General features: G+C 30.9%; 1 protein-coding gene across 2 annotated transcripts in view; it reads left to right on the top strand.

Annotated features, from left to right (window-relative positions):
- The first annotated feature begins 5,629 nt into the window (after positions 1-5,629).
- Positions 5,630-20,259, top strand: part of LOC108563951 — a 36,087-nt gene continuing 21,457 nt past the window's right edge. The window contains exons 1-2 of one of the 2 annotated variants that reach the window (XM_017922795.1): positions 5,630-5,667; positions 20,064-20,122. The gene's annotated coding sequence lies outside the window, so the exon portion shown is untranslated. Of the gene's footprint in view, positions 5,668-16,117; positions 16,430-20,063; positions 20,123-20,259 lie in introns of those variants that run through there. The other variant, XM_017922797.1, reaches the window with a different exon arrangement.

Here is a 20,259-nt window from a genome sequence, read left to right as displayed (position 1 = left end):
GGTTTTATAAATGACGACGAAGCAGTTATTAGAATTTTATTGAATGTAGAATATTGTGTTTTTTTAGTGAAATATTTAGTAAACCTTATTAGCAATGAAGACAAACAAAATAAGACAAATTTAAAAAGTACTTAAATGACATTGAAAACTTTTTTAAGTAAAATGTATCTTGATTTAAGAAAAAGTGTTGATTTACAGTGCTAATTTCATAGACAATTGTTAAATGAGAATAATAGCACCAATAATCTGCTGTAGTCTCATCTATTAAAATATGATTTTATTATTTTCTTTGTTTAAAAAAATATTTTCATTTTTTAGGATGGAACGTAGAATTTTTACCTCTAATAACGAATGCATTTCGTGGAATGCAACCTATTCGTTAATCGAGGTATAACATTAAACTATTTCCTAAAATGTGCTGTTTTAATGTCATGGATCTCTTTACTTTATATTAAATTTTTTAACGTCTTTCTACAATTATAAAATAAGTAATTATTATAATTGATAAGTATGACACAAAGTGTTTTATTAGTGTTTTCACTTTCATGTTAACGTTTAAACGAAGGTTGTCTTGTCTATTTCAATAATTGCTTAAATGTATAAAACTGAGTAGTGTGAATACCGCTTATATAAAGAATTCCCATTGTATTTTTCTCCTGACATTAGACAAATAATTTTTAAATTGGACATCACAAAAGTAAAGGAAATAAATCAGGAACAAACAAATAAGAAAGCTTTTAAATCGATTCAAAATTAATTCGATGATGTAAGTCGATTATATACATTTTTCTTTTCTTTTTTTTGTTTTGGGTGATATGCCGTGCGAATCTAAATCGTGACTGCTCCAGATTTCGTTTTGAATTCTGAAGCGAGAAATCAAACTGGATAAATACATTTTGTATAGCGACGAGGTGATTTCGCAATGTTTTTTATGGCTGGTCTTCGAAAGGTGTCTGCAGGCAGATGGAACCAGTTATTTCTTTTTTATTGTATTCTAATACCATTAGAAAATACGTTCATGCCCGTACGGCAGCAGCTAATTATTCGCATGCACATAAATTATTCTAATGCATATACCGGTTCGTTTGTAATAAATATATGCAAATGGCTTGTTACCATTTTTTCCAATGCTATTATTAGTTCACTGTCATACGCTGCCGTTTCATAACGACCATTGGGCAGCTTAATTATTTCTAAACTTTCGTGATTCTCATCTCTCCGTTCACGCTTAATTAAATTATGACGTTTCGTGACATTAGCCAACATCGACAAGTTCATTAATGCTCTCCAATCAGGTTTGATACGATAATATTCTTATAACCAATTAATATCGATTTTATGTGCACGATAACATTATAAGAAAAGGTATTTTGACCTTTGCTAATATTACGTTTTTATACAAATTATTTTCATATTTTTAACTATTTAGTTTTATACAATATTTGCTCCATTTAGTTTGACTTTCTCTGATAAAGTAGCTGACGAAGTTTTCTAAATTTTCTTCATTTCTAATTTATTTGATTTTATTTTTTTCTTCTAGTACAATCTCTGGCCATATTTTAAGCCATTCAGAATATTTTATTTACTTTTTTCGAAGAACTATCACTATTTGTTACTAAGATGTTGGATGTTGGTTGGATCTTGGTAACATATAGGGTTTGTCGGTTTTTTTAGGAAATTTGTGTAATTCAAAAAGTGAGATTGTTAAGTTTTTTGGAAAAATATTACCAAGATTTTATTCAAATTATTAAATAGAAGATGAGTGCGTTAATGAAAAAAATTGCGAAGAAGAAAAAAACAATTAATAAATGTCTTCAAGAATCGGAAGATGTGATTTTGTCCTGCTCCAACCTAATAAACAAGGAAATTTTAGTATCAGAGAGTACAAAGAGCAAAATAAATAATTTAGTTTGTTATTTAATGACGATTAAACCCACAGAGATTTTTCTATTTCTGGAAATTTTGTATGTGCAGTAGAAAATATGTTGTAAAAAGTCATTTTTCTCTATTTTTTTTTTAAATTAGTATAAATTTTTATTACATGAAAATATGTATGCTAAATGGGCTTAAAATTCCGCACTTTGTTCTATCAAAGCTTTTCATTAAATACAATCAGGAAATTTTTGATAATTAAATTTTTGATAATGAAATATATTTTATTACCATAAAAACTTATATCGCTACATAAATACTATATATGACACAATATATCAATATTTGTCAACTATATTGTATATCTGGCAACAGTTACACATTATTTAGATTTACTATATTCAAGATAATCATTAATTTCAAATATTTATGAATCATTAGTATATAAAACTTAAAATTATATTTAAATAAAACTTTTTTTTACGATTTCCCATTGGAAACCTTCCAACAAACTCTAATTTAAGTATAAATTATTGTGTTAACAAAACAACCGAAATAAAAATTAATTCTGACGACACCAATAAAAAGATATTCACAGTAATTCACGAATAAAACAAACTTTTAGTTTGTAAAGGGAAGGTCGAGGGTTGTGTCTCTTTAGTCTATAGGGGGTGTCACTGTTGTCTAGGAGGGATAACGCGAGACAGTTGAGATGGTTTTTCACTCTGATAAAAATTAAAGTATAAATTTAAAATGCAAAATAATTGTTTTTTTTTGTAGCTACTAATTTATAAATTGAATGAAAAATAAATGAGGAAAACGCAAATTAAATGTTTAAATTGTGTGTATAACTGAATTATTTAAATTGTTTTTTTGTTGTTGTTGCTATTGTTAGCTTATTCCATGATCCATGACTTCCTTAACGATTACAAATCGTCAACTCGATCCTTCACGGTCGTCTTCGATTTTGGTTATTACGTTGCAATTAGCTGCCCACTGCACTTGACCCAAATCCATGCACACAAAATTAAAATTTTGAAATGTATGTCAAAGATTTTTTTATTTTTAAAACGAATAGAAAATATATAAGATGTTTGGAAAAGTTTAATTATTTTATATTGTAGAAAAGGAACAAAGTTATAGTAAATTTATTATTGTTTATTTATAATGCTGCACCCAAACCATGCGTGACATGAGACATAAATGTCCAGGCGTACCAACTACTATTGATTATCTCGGAGTTCGATGACACTGAAACTGAATAATGGAATTGAACATTGTGATGATATATAGTTACTGCTTAATAGACTTGTATGTCTCATATTAGGTATAGTGCGGATCATGGCTGTCTTATCCAATAGGCAAAGGGCCTAGGATCTACGAGAATTTGGGACTAACAAAAAATATACAAGATGGCGAGGATTCTGGATTAAGTGCCCTAAGCCTATTAGATCCGTAATTAAGAAACTTTATATATAATGTATCTAATATATCTATTTCTAAAAAAATGACTAATATTGGATACTATTTTCAAATTACAATATAATTAAATTAACACTGATATTAAGTTCAGACATTGTAACAAATACGTATATTGTAAATTATAATAGAAACCAATAATAAATTCTTAGTTAAATCCAAATCAAATTATTTTATAGCACTTTAACATTGAAATTATATGGATTTTCCTTACACAGAAATCGAAGGTTACATCTTGCCAATTTAAAATTATCTTTATTATATCTCTACTTGCACTCCGACTATTCTAAAACAGTATTAAGATCGTATTTGATTTTGATTTTTCAATAAGTAATCAAAGTCTATTGCAAATATATAAAAATGTAATTATCAAATCTCAAATGTTAAATCGTCTTATTGATAATTACTAATGTTTATAATTGCAGCACGCACTTCTTCTCTAATAATGTATTCACACATCAGAAATAACAACGTTTTTCAACCGTTTTGGCGCACGACCCATTATATTTGTTTGAAGTTGCAGTGCGACTCAACTGTTTATAACAGAAAATTACTTAATAACAGCTGTCATCTTCACTGTAAAAACTTAAGTGTCAACTTCAATTGCATAATATTCTGACAGTTGTTCAAATTTGAGTTATTCTTAATAAGATAAATAATAAGAAAAGAAAAATAACATTTCATAATGAGCTAAGGGAAGAGATTGGAAAAGGGTACATGAAGGATGAAGTGATCCTTACATAATTGCATTTTCAAAATTGAAGTTCAATCAAATGGCAAAGATTTTGAGTTTGCCTTTGGCTATTCATCAAAAGGTTTTTCGAAAGGTTATGCTTTTCCGGCATTTCGATATTGAGAGTTAACCTTTTCGGAAAATGAAACCAAGGGTGCCCGAAGAAGTTGACGAGTAATTTGATCATTTGGCCCAGTATTTTCCGATTGAGTTGTTTTTGCGTAAACAGCATTACCGTGCTGTAGGTTAGTGCACAAGCAAGGTGTCCTTCCTGAAAGCGTGCGTGTACTCATGTAGTGTACACAAAATGCGTGGGTAGGTCTCGTTTCTGATTAGGCAAAAACCGTCTTAATAAATAATAAATCATAAGAGCAATGTCATTAGTTCAGACAGAGGCATGCGAACGAAACGAAGGCGAGCAGAGAGGGCGCGCCGCCATTTTCATTACTTAATAGCCTAGGACTAGCATAGGACTTTGGAGATATATACTACACACACCTATATAGTAGATATACACTCTAGTCAGAACAAACGCACACTTTGTCCCCTCGCTCCTGTAGGAAACCCAATGCACTACGACGGAATTAAAATGTAATGGGACGACGCGAAAAGAACTTGGATGAAAGAATGAAAGAAAGAAAGACGGAAACAACGATATTGATCGTAATTAATAATAATTACATTTGCATTACTCTTAATTAAATCGCGCCAAAGGTTGGAAAAACTGTTGTTTAACTCGTTTTTCTTTTCTTTTATGCTTCGTGCTGTTGTTTTGCGTACTCTTACTTTTGTTTCATGTTTTATTTTATTTTTTAATTTGTATCTACTTTTTTTTCACATTATTACACTTATTTTTGTAACGGTTTTTTTTATATTGCCGACAAGCCCAGTTTCAATTATATTTTTACACACATACGCTCATATATTCATATCAAAATAAAGTTGAAACACAAAATCAATCTGCCGCTGCTGTTTTTAATCATGTTTGTTGTTGACAACCATGATTCGGTCCGATCCAATTAACGATTCCCAATTCTTCGCACACGTTTCGCCGCGCGCCTACCATTCTGCAACAAATTGCGTAAGCAATTAGTCCACACAAACTCGATCGATTTCACCATATACACATATATACGTACTCATGCATATATTGGCGCTTTGTTAGATTCTACCATCCATCTACCATCCATCTACCATCCATCTACCATCCATCTACCATCCATCTACCATCCATCTACCATCCATCTACCATCCATCTGTCTTACCTATTAAAACACACCTATTATTTGTCAGTATACAAGACCTGTATCTCTGTACACCTCTGCGATGCTGATTGTCCTTATCTGTCTGGCACTTCCCTTGGTTCACGACAGTGCTGCGCTCCAATGCCAGTCTTCGTTGGCACTCTGCAGCCTCCGATCGTCTTCTTTTTTAATCAGTAGCACATTTATGTCTACCATCCAGCTATCATTCTTCTATCATCTAACATCCATCTACGATCTTTATATTTAAAAATATTAAAATTGTCGATACTAATTGTTCTTTATTTGTTTCAGGGCTGACTAAGAATATTTCTGCAATTGGTATGTATATACAAAATGCAACAGTGATAAAATAAATCAATTAAAAATAAAAAAGTTTGGTATAAAGACTTATGGTCAATTAATTTATATTTTATATTCTTTTTTAACAATTATCCACTGAAAACCCCAATCTTCTCAATAAATTTTCTAAATCTATTGATTGGTTTATCATTATTTTCTTCTTCTAGTAAAACTTCTGACCATATTTTGCGCCAAACTCCATTTAAGCAATTCTTAATCACTTCTTATGTTTAAATAGCAAACTTTGTTATATCGAATATTCGTTACGAGGTAACGTAAACTGAGGTATGATAGTATTTTATTTGCCATTTAGGTGAATTTTAATATAAAAATGATTTCATAAACTGACTATCTAAGATAAAATAGCGAATTTAAAAGAAATAATAGTAAAGATACAAAACGAAACCGATTAATTTAAGCTTTACATAATAATTAATAAAACAATGTGATGCAACGAATGAAAACGAGGAAATAATTGAAAAGTGGTAATGTTTTCTTCTTATTTTCGTTATGGTTTTGTTATCGAGTTAGTAGAATGATTTTCTCCCACTTTTTTTCCCAACGTGTCCTCGTCTTACTCTTAGTCAATCCAACGTAACAGAAACGTTTTATTAAATGTCTAAGTAACAAGGCATTTATCACTGTGATTGTTCAATCTTGCATGCCAATGAACAATATCACTCATGGAAAAATACAAGAAGCGAACGTGCGCTCGCTGCAATATAAATTACAACCGTATCGACACAATTTCATGTTGAAAATGTACATAAACAGAAAAAAAAAATGCAATAGATTTTTAGAATATTGTAATTTTATTATATCTTATCTTTTACATGTTTGTTAAATATAGTTTGTTGTGGATGTATGATGAAAATTCCCATTTATAATTTAAATCTATTGAATTGTTATTATTCATAAACCCATATAATCGCAAAATATTAATAAATTTGTAGAGAAACCTTAGAAAAATGCATACATTTTACTTATTTTGAATGTAAATATTTCAATTTCCATGAACTGGATACGCTGACAGCAAATCGATTACGAAACAATATTCGTAGCACGAGTTAAACACACGTTTCAATCAATTCAGTCTCGGCTCGATTAATTGAATTACTTTCGTTAATTAATTATAATTAATTTATTTAGTTTTGCATTGTGTTGATAAGTACATAACGATGTGTTGATTAAACGTGTCGCAGAAATGGTATAGATTTTCTTGCATCCTTAATTAGATTTAAGCAGAACAAAGCAATTAGTCAAACACAATAAATGATACGTATTTCGCAAACTATAATCGTCCATTCATACTTTGCTAAATTCAATATCGGATATTAAAAGCGATGACATCACCGAAAGTTCATTAATAAAATGGATCATTGTTTGCGTAATTAAGGAATAAGGATGTAGTGTTCTTCGGATCCAATCTCCATTAACTCATATTTGTGGACGTCGTTCAAGGAAACAGACAGGGGTGACTCGCGACCTTCTCAGTCGAACAAAATAAAATGAAATGGAAGAAAAAAAGTGGAAGGAAAATAATACATTTAATAGTGACAAGCCTTCCCGCAAATAAAGAGCCATTTATAATGGTGAATCATAAGGATGAGTTGAAAATATCTTTGCTGTGAGTCAAGGCGAAACCTCTTGCAACCTGCGATATTGTTGTATTTATGTCATTTATTTTTTTATCAGCGTAAGCAATAAAAAAATAAGTATATGAAATTCCTCTCCGCATTCTTCGCTTCTTCAACGTAAATGTAAAATGAGCAAATTTACATATGCAATTCTGAAGGTAAAATAAAGATTATTGAAAGCAAGAAATATGTTTTTTTTATTTATTATATATGGTGTCCCATCAAGAAAAGCTAAATCTTAAAGTAGACATGTGGGAATTATGTATGAAACAACACATCTGATGAATGCCAGTCTAGCAAGTCAAGCAATATTCTATTTTAAACTAGACTTTATAAAAAAAACTGTACAAAAACGAATATTTATGTACACAAAATAACTTTATGTTGTAATTTATTAAATTTATTTTTAAATTATCAATAAAAATGACTGACTGGTCGAAATTGCTTTTGAAAATGTTTTAAATGTGTATTTTTAGTTGGGATTAGGGATTGAAATGAAGAAGTAAAATAAGAACCTAGCAGGAAAGGTTTTAAAGACCATGGATGTTAACCTTGGTATATCAATTGTTGCGCGTTTGATAAAAGACACCACACATAGAATAAAGTCCGGCTCTGTCTCCTAGGTATGCATGTATCAAAAGTGAAGCAATAACTTTCAATGTCGCCTTTACCACACCTCGTACGCTCCAGTTTTTTCTTTGTTCATTCTCCTTTGAAAATATTACTGTGTTTCTCACTTCCTCGCATTCAACACTATCCACAAACCGCAGTTTTTCTCCAATCTGTTTTTCCAGTCGATGTAAATACCTTCCTCTTTCCTTCCTTCATTTTCTTGTTGTTGATATTATTAGGATTATTATTACTCCGAGTCGTTTATGTAACAACAAAATGCCAGGCCAAGATCATTATACATACCGCTTTGATTGTAAATTATCGCGGTAGGAAAAGGCGAGATGAACATTTAATTATGCCAGGTGTGTCCGATATCTAATTTATGGAGATTTAATTTAAGCCATATTCAGAAAGTACACAATAAACAATGGAAGCAAACGTAGCATCTCTGAGATACGTTTTCGTCATTGTTTCCAAATGCCAAACTATCCGTTCTGTTCGCTTAAATTACTATTATTCTAAAATGATTTCACATGCATTATATTAAATACTAATTTATTTTGCCCTTATGCAATTTCATTATTAGCATTATTAAACTTTTTTGTTACTAATAGAAAAAAGCTAATTAATCAAAACTATAATAGAATAGAAAAATATTATTGGTGTAAATTAAAAAAAACAAAACCTCAATATTAAAAAATATAATTAAGAAAATTATTTAAGGAATTTTTTTGTAAAAATTTAAATAATACGAACATAAGAATCATAAAATTACATAAACAATGAAAAAAAATCTAAATCTAATTTATTTATTTATACTGTATAAAAAATTGAAATTTCTTGAACCAAAGTAGTTTAAATTACATTCAAAATATATTTATTATATGTAATTCTGCTTCCCTGGTTGTTATAATAAACGAGATTTGTTAAATTTTAGAACAAATGCTATAATTTTTTGCTAAAATTTCGTTTTTCAAAAAGTAAGGATATTATTAACAATAAAATTACTCGTCTACATCTTCAATTTACTAACTCTCATTTTTGACGTGATCATGTCGTGTACATGGACGTGTACAGTGGAACCTCGCTTAACGAGCACCTCGCATAACGAACATTTCACTTAACGAGCAAAATTAATTCTAAGAAAAATGACTCGCTTAACGAGCGATGTTTCGCACAACGAGTGACGATGAGAATGGAAGTTTAAATTAAATGGATTGCGCGCCTGCTACATTATTTTTAAAACTTGTGTACACATATTATGTGTATATTTGAATATGTTTCACTATACGAATAAAAATCCGGAAATTTTGGAACGTTATGCAACACTGTATATCATTTTCCTAAACTCTAAAGTATACAAAATTTAACTAAATGATTTAATTTATGTAATAATTTTTGAATCTGAATGGGAAAAGAAATATTTCAATGTACTTTGTATATATTAATTTTTAAATATTGAATTACTAAAACATAATACCATATATTTTTTGTTGTAAATTAAAATATCTTTGAAAACATGAAAGTAAAAGAAAGTGTGTACAATGTTAATTAAGTGTATCTAGTTAACCATAAAGTAAGTCAAAGAAGCTGTGTGGCAAGAGGAATTTGCAATGACTAATAACTTCCCATTGACAAGCTTGTGTATATGGGATATAAATATTTGATTGGTAATTGATTATTGAAAGAATTGTATGAATTATACGTGGTCTTGAGCGGTTTTTGGGCGTGCCGCATGTTGCGGATGGAGAAACAAAAATAAAAGAAAAGAAAACGCAAAAAAAAACAAATTTTGCACAACGACATACTTCGAATCAATAAATTAAACATTAACTAACTACACTTATCTGTGTACGTATGTACTACACATGCACATAACTAGTGTGCACACTTGGAAACTGTCCATTTGGAAAATGTTACGACACCGACCATCGATCACGCCGATTACCAACCGACAACTCAATCCATAAAAAGAAATTGTATTCCTCATTCTTTGCATTGCCGTCGACGAATTCCGATTTTCCCTGTTGCCTCTGCTACAATTATTAATTATTTTGTTGCTTGAAGAAGAAAGTAACCTTTACTTTTCTTCATCGAATAAATCCAGAAATATTTGTAACTTGGTCTCCAAATAATTGCAGATTTTAAATACGCAATTAAAAGAATAGTTAGTTCTACAGTGGAACCTCGCTTTACGAGCACTTCACTTAACAAGCAAAATAAATTGTAAAAATGACTCTCTTAACGAGTGACGAGGAAAGGATAAGTCTCAGATTTTACACATTTTCTGCTACATCATTTTCAAAACTTGTGTTCACATTTTATTTGTATTTTTATATGTTATTTATGATTTTTTTTGTGAAAAATTTAATAACACTTGCATAGTCTTAGTTTTTATGTTAAAAATTATTTCACTATAATAGTAAATATCCGGAAATTCTGGAACGGATTATACTCGTTAAGCGAGGTTCCAATGTATAGCAATTCAAAATAATCTAGATTTATACTGGAGATAAACTATAATTAGTTTATGTTGGATTCTTCATTATTATTAAGAGTAATAGATACTTACTGTTTGACCGCTTGTTACAGTTAAGCAACTATAAAATGATTAATTTAAAGATTGTCATCAACACATAACTTACCTGTAACATATCTTGTTGAGTTTTGCATGGAAAGACATAAACCAAATGTCCTACGCGTTCCTTATTTATATTTTATTGAGAAATATTATGTTTATTATTATTAGAACACTTTTAAAAACTCGTGAGAAGGAAGTCGTAGTCACGAAAACTCCTAAACGGAAAATAGCGCAGGTATTTTCCTTAATTAATTGACGTGATCATGTACTTTTTCCATTTATAAATATATCATGTTTGTATGTACATGTGTATAAAAAAAATGTTGCATGCATGGAAGTTTGTACTATTATGGTTATGCATGATTATTTATGTTAAATTGTGCATATACTGTCCAATGATTTAACACGATTATGCATGTATTTTCTAAGCGATTTCCTTCAGATAATCATTTCAATGCGATAGTTCCTTTAAAGATTTATAACTACAATATTTTCTTACAAAATAACAATAGCATTATGTTATTTAGAAATTCTAATTAATAACTGAAAAAGTATACTTTTTTAATTTGTTATTTGAGAGATTCCTGTTATGTATTCTCATGTTAGGCATACTTAAATTAAGTCATCTTTTATGAAATATACTTAAATTAAATCAACTTATATCATTTTCTATTAAATATATTTAAATTAAGATACTAAGTCAACTTATGTTAAGTATGTTTAAATTAAGTCCTCTTAAGATGAGAGTAAGCTTACATTAAGTTAACTTAAGTTAAGCATACTAAATTTAATTTGTGTCGTACTAAACTTGAATATTAACTACGTTAACTTTATCTTCTTTGAGGAGCTAGAAATTCCTAAATTTCTAGACAACGTAATCAGGCAAATACGAAAACTGAATCAACATCGGATGGTATTGCCTATCAAGATTCATCCTTTGACATACTAAACAAATTAAGGGATAATTCCTCTTTCTTGAACATATCCTAGAAAATTATAATAATACCTCAGTATGTAGTAGTTTAAAAAATGCATGTCCCACCACCCCTCAAATAGTTAAGATAGAAATGTACTAAAGATGCTACACTTGACCATTGAAATATTTTTCTGTTCTGCATACTGTAGAAACGGTATGTCGCAAATTTATGACGTTCGGCGTTAAGAGGTTAAAATCATTTAAAGTTTGCCAACTTTAAATATTCTTAAGTTAAGTTTAAGTAAAATAAGTCATCTTATGTTAACTATACTGAATGAATATATAAATTTGCAATTTATAAAATGTACGAAATGTTGAAATAACAAAAAAAAAAACAATATTTCCAGGAAGATATTTCAAATTTGATTAGCGTTCAAGAAATGAAATGTCTGGTATGAAGGTTCATTGCGTTGATTAGAGGATGGAATAGCTACGATGCAGATTTAACGGTAGGAAAAATTGACGTCGGCTTTCGCTTTTCCCCGATTTTTCCGGCTCGTTTGCGTGGAAAATGCAAACATTTTTACGCGGACGACGTCCGCTAAGTTGTGCTCTCTCCAGCAGACGAGCAATTTTAATAAATAACATCCAATCTGTCTCATTAATACGTTTCATTACGGTGTGCACGGACTGAAACAATAATTAGAGGTTTGCAACTGCCGCCTGCATCTATGTTTATTTGTATTCGTGTATACATTCATACATATATATGTGTATATGCAGTTTTCAGCGACAAAAGTTTCCATTTGCACAAACAAAGAGTCACTTAGAGTCGCCATCGCTCCATAACCGAAATAAATGCGCGAAAGAAGAAAACGAGCACGTGAAGAAACGGAAAGTTTGCATCGGTAAACTCGACCAAAGATGTAAACAACAACATGTAGACGATGTATGAAACTCGCATATGGATTTCTAAGGTCGTTCCGTTCTTTTCATTAAATCTATTATTATCCGTTTCATTTATTTATTTTGCCATTAATTTAATGACTTAATCTAATTGCGTCATGCACCATGCATTAGCTCACATTGTTTTCGAAGATCTTTGAATATTTTTTTTCTTCTTATATGCAACATGTGCAGGCGCTTGAATTGTGTATACTCTGTAACAGTTATTATTATGAACATATGCAATATCCAAGTTTTTTTTATTTAATTGCATTTTGCAATTTTTAAATTTCCAATAATTACTATTTTATGACAGTTTCATATGAACACAAGCCACGAGGAATTTGGTAAAGAATAATAATAGTTTTTTGTACATTGCTCAATTATCCTACATAAAACTTAATCATACCTAGATACAGGGCCACTTTAACCACTGTGCTAAATTGGCTATAGCCCAGGGGTGTCAGACTTTAGGGTGGCAATTTTGCTTCCCCCCATGTATTTTCTTATGAAGTTGGTAAACTATATAAATGTAAAAGCAAAAAAATGTCTAATTACTTTCAAAGTGTACACATATTTCGATATATCAACGTTTTAATTAAATACTCGTCCGTTAATTAGATTAGAATTTGCATATAAAAGATAAAATTATTACCTTTAAATATTTTATCAAATGCTTAGCTATGTTAATTATAGAATATCTTGTCATCTGTATCTTAATTATTACTTTATTAAGACTAAAATTGTATTAAATGTTTTCGGGTTTCTAAAAGTAATATATAAGGAAAGTAATTACAAAATGACTTAAATAAATTATTAATTAACTCTCATTAAATTAACACTTACGCAACACCAACTCCGACAGTTTAAGTAATGCAATTAATATTTTCAAATAGATCATCCCTAAACCAGCATTATCTTGATATTTAATTAACACTATTTATGATGGTGCTGGACATTTTTCAACGGTTACTCATTAAAACTGGCAATAAATAACTAGTTACATAACATCATTTATGGTATTTAAGTAGATTATTCCGAGAGAAGGCAATGCCAATATGGCTGTTGCATGGATCGAACTTGACTAGAACTAACATAATAATCCAACAAGTGCGAATCACCATAGTTCTAAATTATAATCACCGTAATTAATCTGGAATTAAGTTGATTCATGAAATACATTTTGGTTAATTATAATACAAAAAAGCAATATCAAATTATGTACATATTTAGAAAAGGTTGTTATTAAATTTATACTTTCTTAATTCCATTTATGAACAACGTTAATTCTAATAAGAGAAGCTAATATCCAAAATGAAATATTCTGTTTAAATTGATACAGAAATAATTCACATAGTGCAGATATTCTGACTAATCGAAAACTTTCAAATTGCATTAAAATAAACTGCATGAAAAGAGACACAATGATGAAATTATGTTCTCAATTTAAAATTTAGTTTTTAGAAATGGGAGGTTGAAGATTAATATTATAAAACATTAAAATTGAGTTGTATCTATTGATTTTACTATCAAATATTGGGTGAAGTAAAATGTTTTGAGCGTTTTTCCTTAGGTGGAATCTATACGTTGCATCTTGTAGTTCTTTGACAGTTATCTGTTTAGTGAATCCAGTTGTGTGTTAGAGCGTTCCAAAATGGAGGTAAAAAAAGAAAAAATTCAATACATTCTTCAGTACCACTAAGACCAAGGGGAAAAGCGGAGCAGCCTGCCAAAAAAATGTGCGTTGTTTATGGACCCAATACAGTATCGAATGCAACAGAAAAGCGTTGATTCCAACGTTTCCGTTCTGGTAATATGGACGTCGAAGATGAGACACGCTCTGGTAGGCCAATCGTCGAAAATGTTGATAAAATCATGGAAATCGTCGAGTCGGACCGGCATGTGAGCACTTATTCCATTGCCCAGGAATCGAAGATTAGCCAGAAAACCGTTTGGAACCATTTGCATAAGGCTGATCTCAAGAAGAAGTATGGGACAAAACGATCAGAACTTAACCCAATATATGTAAAGGCCATCAATGTATCATCGTAATTGCTGCAACAATTAGCAATATTTTTATTTAAATGTCTTAACGAGATGTCATGGCCTATCGGTGAAGGTAAAACATTCTGGCTGGGAGGACATAAAACACCCATAAAAATTAAACTCGCAAAAGTAATTAAGTTTAATTTAAAATAAAAAAATAACTTAAAGATCAAGCAAGATAAATAACTCAATAATAGTATATCACTTTTTTTAATTCTTTATAATATCAGTAGAACCATATAACCCGAAGCGTTCAAATAAAACTGGAATCTTAATTACAGATAAATTTATAAATATATCCGTAATACGAATAAATGTATGTCACAAATATGTGACGCTTAAGCATTTGCATCACGAACATATAATTAATATATATGGACAGAACAGTTTTACTTCCACGGATTCCTAACACGGTCCATATTGCACGCACCGTCTGCTTTATGTGTCGCACATTTTTCCTGAGACTGTCCTCATTTTCTTGCCATATTTTTTGTTGTTGTTGCTGACTTGCTGAGATTCCGTTCTCCTGGAAGGTAAATGAAGTTAAGTTATTCAGATCAGCCGTTCGAAACTAGAGAGAACAGCAGAAGCAGCGACAACGGTAAAAAAGGCATACGTAAATGAACGGCGAAATGTTTATTAAAGTCCAATGAATATTCAAGATTCATTATGAAACTGTTGCGTCGGTCGGTCGCGCAGTGAGTTTGGATTAATTTTTGAACTGACTCAATTCCACCCGCAAGCGGATTTTTAATGAGCCTTCTTTATTAAGTGGCCTCCGTAATGCGATATCTAGGAATTGTATGCAATTAATCCTTTCCATTAAGTTAATACTGTTATGACACTGTTTTATGGAGTTCATGAGTCGTTGTGTTCACAAAATCATCAGATCTTTCATACGCCTAAGGCTGGAGCCTATTTAAGTTTTTATTTTACTTTAGAATTTGAATAACATAATAGATTAAATACAGATTAATATAGAAAAACTTTCAACGAAGTACATAATTATTACATGAATCTTAAACGCATAAACATAATTAAAATCTTAATGTTAATAGATTATCTAGAGATTAATAGAAACTCAATCCAATAATAAACACATTTTTGGATTATTACAAACAATATTTAAAAGCAGTTCAGCTACAAGTTTTTGCTAATCGACGAATTTTCACAGTAGATCATTTTTTGGTAGTATTGATTTTATGACCTTTGTTTAAACTACATCTTAAACTGTTTAAAGTAGAAGAGATATGCAGTTATAATTAGAAATTTAACTATTTTAGTTTCTTTTAGAATTATGAATGAAAGATCTATAAACAAATTGTTGAAAGTCGAATTGTCTGGATAAATGCTGAGAGTATCTGACATTTGTGCACGCAGATTTCTTGGTTTGTAGATTTGGAACGATTGGGTCGTTAGTGTGGAAGTTTTCAAACAAATTTCCGTTTTACTGAATCGGTCGTAATAATGTCATTTCGCCTGATGGACAATATTAACGTTTGCTTTGTTATGTAGCCAAGAAAACTAATTTAGAGTTCATTTGAGTGTAATATGCAAATTGGTAGTGCGTTAGATGTTTATCATTGCCTATTTAGCATTCAATATAGTGAGTATTCTTTAAATAGCATATCGGAGTTTCAGAATCAGCGAATGCACATCGGCGCGAGCGTGAGTATGTGTTTGTATGCATATGCATGTGTTTCTATATGTATTTGTGTGTACGTGCGGTGACTCTTGGTACGTGTTAATGGGAATGCCGTTATCAAGACCGGAAACAAAGGCGCGCACGCACCGCCCGATCCTTTTCATCACTTTCCGCGTTTCCGGCGGAAATGCATTGTGCGATATGGTACGCATCGCATTTCCGGCATTGTCTTGTTGCACGGCTCGCCACCTTCTCCATGCAAGTAATCGCACCTAAGAGAATAACAGTGATAAGGATGAGAACCGTTCGATACGTTGCTTATCGGAAGACGACTGTCTTGACGAAATGATGACCATATGGTATGTGACCTATTCCCGATGTGTGACTGACTGACTGTTGTGTGTGTATGTGAACAGTGACCCATAGCATGTCGGTCGAAAAATGTGGAAACAACGAGGAAATACGACGGCGCGGATAATTTAGAGTGTGGCTCTCACTGTGATCTCACGTTGGTGGAGGCGAAAGAGTTGATCCTTTTGGTTGTTGGGCGTCGGAAAGGTTAAACTGTCTCCATCTCTCCTTTGCTCTCACCACCACTGTCCATTCGTTGCGCAATGCCATTATATGCATGTACTCCACTATCTCCGGCAACAATCGCATCCGTAAATCTGGGTCAATAACTCACGCCAATTTTGACACATATCAAGACAAAAAAAATAATATTGAAATGATACCAAGGAAGAAAATAAAAGTAACGAACAAAAGAACCAAATGAATCTGATATTTGATGTTTGGATCGGCGGTCTTTTTCCGTTTCAATTTGTAACGGAATTGTTATGTGGCTCTCGGCCATTAGGTGTGGTTTATGATCTTAGGTACGTACGTTCGTATGAACGTACGCACGCTTGCCATTATAAAATTTGATTAGCATTTCTCCACATAATTAGATAACTCTTATATAGACTTTTACGAGTGGCTTGCCTGACTGGCGATAGTGATTGATCGCATCTTAACAATAATTGCAACGTGGTCTTTGTGTGTGTCTGTCTGCCTGCATTCGATTACGATTTCCAATTTCTTTTTGTTTGTTCCCTCCTTCTCTCTCTCTCTCTCTCTTGTTCAATTCCTAACAACCTCTCTATTCACATTCAAATATTTTGATGTATTACGACAGCAGCTTATTTATAATAAACGCGTGGATCTTTGCCTGCAATGCGCATCATCATTAAAATACCAGATACAATCCATAAAATCTACTTCTAACATTGTTTCTAGTACTATATATTATTAAATGTTGCACAATCAGTTCAACTCAAACTTTCATCCTTACCAAACTGTAATAATAGGCTTTCTGTAAAAGCCAAACTTAATTTTATGTTCTAACTATAAAAATATGAAAAGAACATTATATGTTTTTAATTCTCTCCATATGTGTACGGTTTATTAACAATAACAATAAATCCGTCAAGAAAATTTCTATTCAAATTCAAAATATTAAATATCACTTGCATTAATCATAAAAAGTCCGATGGAAATCTATGAAATGAACATAGAATATTGTAAATTTGTTTGTAGATGTTGTAAGATTAATCCGACAAATAGTTTAACTGTAAAATCCAAACTTATTTTGAATTATATGCTTGTAGATGTTGTAAGAAAAAAAGTTTGATCCGTAACTGTAAAAACCAATTCACTGGGAATAAAATAATAACATGCATTTTAATAGTAACTCTTTTATAATTAATAATTGAATGCTAAAAGATGTATTCATATTATTATGCAAATAAATGAAAATTAATGAAAGAAAGGATAGACATGTTTATTTTAGATGTGCACATGTGCATATATTTATAAAATATAAGAGGTTCGCTAACCTGTTCGAACTTCAAATGTACGAAGACTAGAATTTTATTGGGATTTATTATTGATCTGTGTAATCATTCGCGATGGATGGATTTAATAAACATACTGTTATTATTAATATACAGGAATACATTCCGAGTCGTTTACATCTAAACTCCAACTCCTGAGTTGTATGATTTAGAGAACGTTTCGCGGTAATTTGTTGGTTGAAAAGGAAATTTCCCCTTTAATGCAATATGGGAGGATTTATAAATACGGGTTTTACTTATATTACATATAGGAGATTTTCCTTATAAGCGTGCATATGATATGTCTGCAATCCGATGAAGAGGAGAAGGTAGAGGAGGGATTTAAATGAGCTCGCCGACGAATATTTGTAATCCTTTAAGCACACAATCCATACGTACAGAGTGTTTCATCCTTGTACGGCATTATTTTTATTAATGATTTAGTGGAGATGTTTCGAAGCAGAGTGAGGTTTTGAACCGTTGCCTTTGCCTTTTGAGGAGAGCTTACTTACGAGCAAACCTTGCGGAACGGGAGTTTCAAAACGGTATGCGTTTTCCATCATCGGTTTATTGAGGGGACGTGGAAAAATTTCCACAGACTTATACGGGGAGACTCGGTTCGTTTGAATCCGAACGATCGCTTCTTTATTTAATATTTGTTACTTCTGGTCCCACTCTTTCTACTGCTTCCTATTTAACTTTTTCTCTTATTCCGTTTCATCGTTTTCCTTAGGCATGTCTTTCTTACTCTCCTCCTCTCTATCCACCTATCAAACTCTCGTACTTATGATGAAATATGTTTATTAGGGGGCATTTGCATTCGTGTGTGTGTAGAGTGTGTATGGCTTGGTGTGTCTGTCTATAGAGTATGTTCTTCGGCCAAAGGTCGCGCAGCAGGTCAACATCATCGACACTTTTTATACACCTCTTATGCTGTACACATAAGGATCGTTTCCGCATTTTCTATATTAACGGATTGAGCGACAATTAATTGTATTCAAGCACAAAATACAAAACGTTGACTCTAACAGTACTCGGCCAGAGAAGAAGCGATAGACAAAGAAGAATACAAAAATCTAAACATATACTATACATTCAACGCGATTGAAACTTCGTATTTATATAAAAATACTCACGCATACATTTATACAAACAAAATGTATGCATTTATTTATTTTTTTATTCTTTTGATGATTCCGCTTAGCGACCTTTAGTAATGTTTGGTACTACATAAATATTAGCATAGTAAAATATTTAACTGTACTGCATGTAACCATTAGTATACCAATGTAAATATAAAAATATTTAGGACTTTCTAATAATTATATCATCCATCATATTTTATTTAAATATAGTAATAACTCAATTAATCCGAAATACCATTTTTTACTTCGTTTTATATAATTTAGTTAAAAATGTATCTTAGAAATTGTTGAAGTTGGAACAGATCGATTTATTATTATAGAAAGTATTAACAAAAATGAAGAAATAAAAAAAAACAAACTAATATAATTGATTAGTACTAATAACTTTTGACCACTAAATATAATGAGAAAATATACAATAGCTGTCTACTTAAAATCAATTGTTCATTTCTGAAATAAATCGTATTTTTATTAACTAATACTTCATTTTAATTTGTAAAAAAAACAACGTTTTTATGAAGATAAATCATGATATAATGTATTTTTCCAAAAATTATCATAAATTTGGCCTGTAAACATTCACTTCTGGATATCCATTACTTATCAAATTATAAATTTATAAATCGAAACGAAACCTATTTAAAAAAAGGAAATACTATTTTTATATAAGATACTTATAAAAGCATTATATACAAGTTATAATATAATCAGTTACTTCAATGGAGCCGCATACCAATGGAATAATGACTTAATAAGTATAAAATATTACAAAAGAAAACAATTAATTATCCTATTGTTGAATTAGAAATATAACCGGAAACTGCATTAACATTTAAACAAGAGAAGCAAAGAAAAATAAAAAAAAGTAACAGTCTATTTTCGCCACTGCAGTTTTCTCTGAAGAAAATATTGCGGTTTAAAAAGGAAAAAATAGAATCAATTGCATGCATTAAATTTTCATTTTGTTTCCTTTTTAGGATCGATTGGGTCCAATTCCCCTGCAACTAGTCCAAAGAAAGCCGGAAGAAATGAAATGGTAAGTTAACTATTCTCTGTATTATTGTTGTGCAACATTCGAAAGGTCATACGATTATTCTCTCTTCACTATTTCTTTATCCTTCGTATTTTTTTCTTATTCTTCTTATTGTAGATCGTTCGAACTGCACACATTAG

Source organism: Nicrophorus vespilloides, unplaced genomic scaffold (assembly GCF_001412225.1).
Source record: "Nicrophorus vespilloides isolate i.1.1-1 unplaced genomic scaffold, Nicve_v1.0, whole genome shotgun sequence".
NCBI lineage: Eukaryota > Metazoa > Arthropoda > Insecta > Coleoptera > Silphidae > Nicrophorus > Nicrophorus vespilloides.
This window is presented reverse-complemented; position numbering and strand designations above follow the sequence as displayed.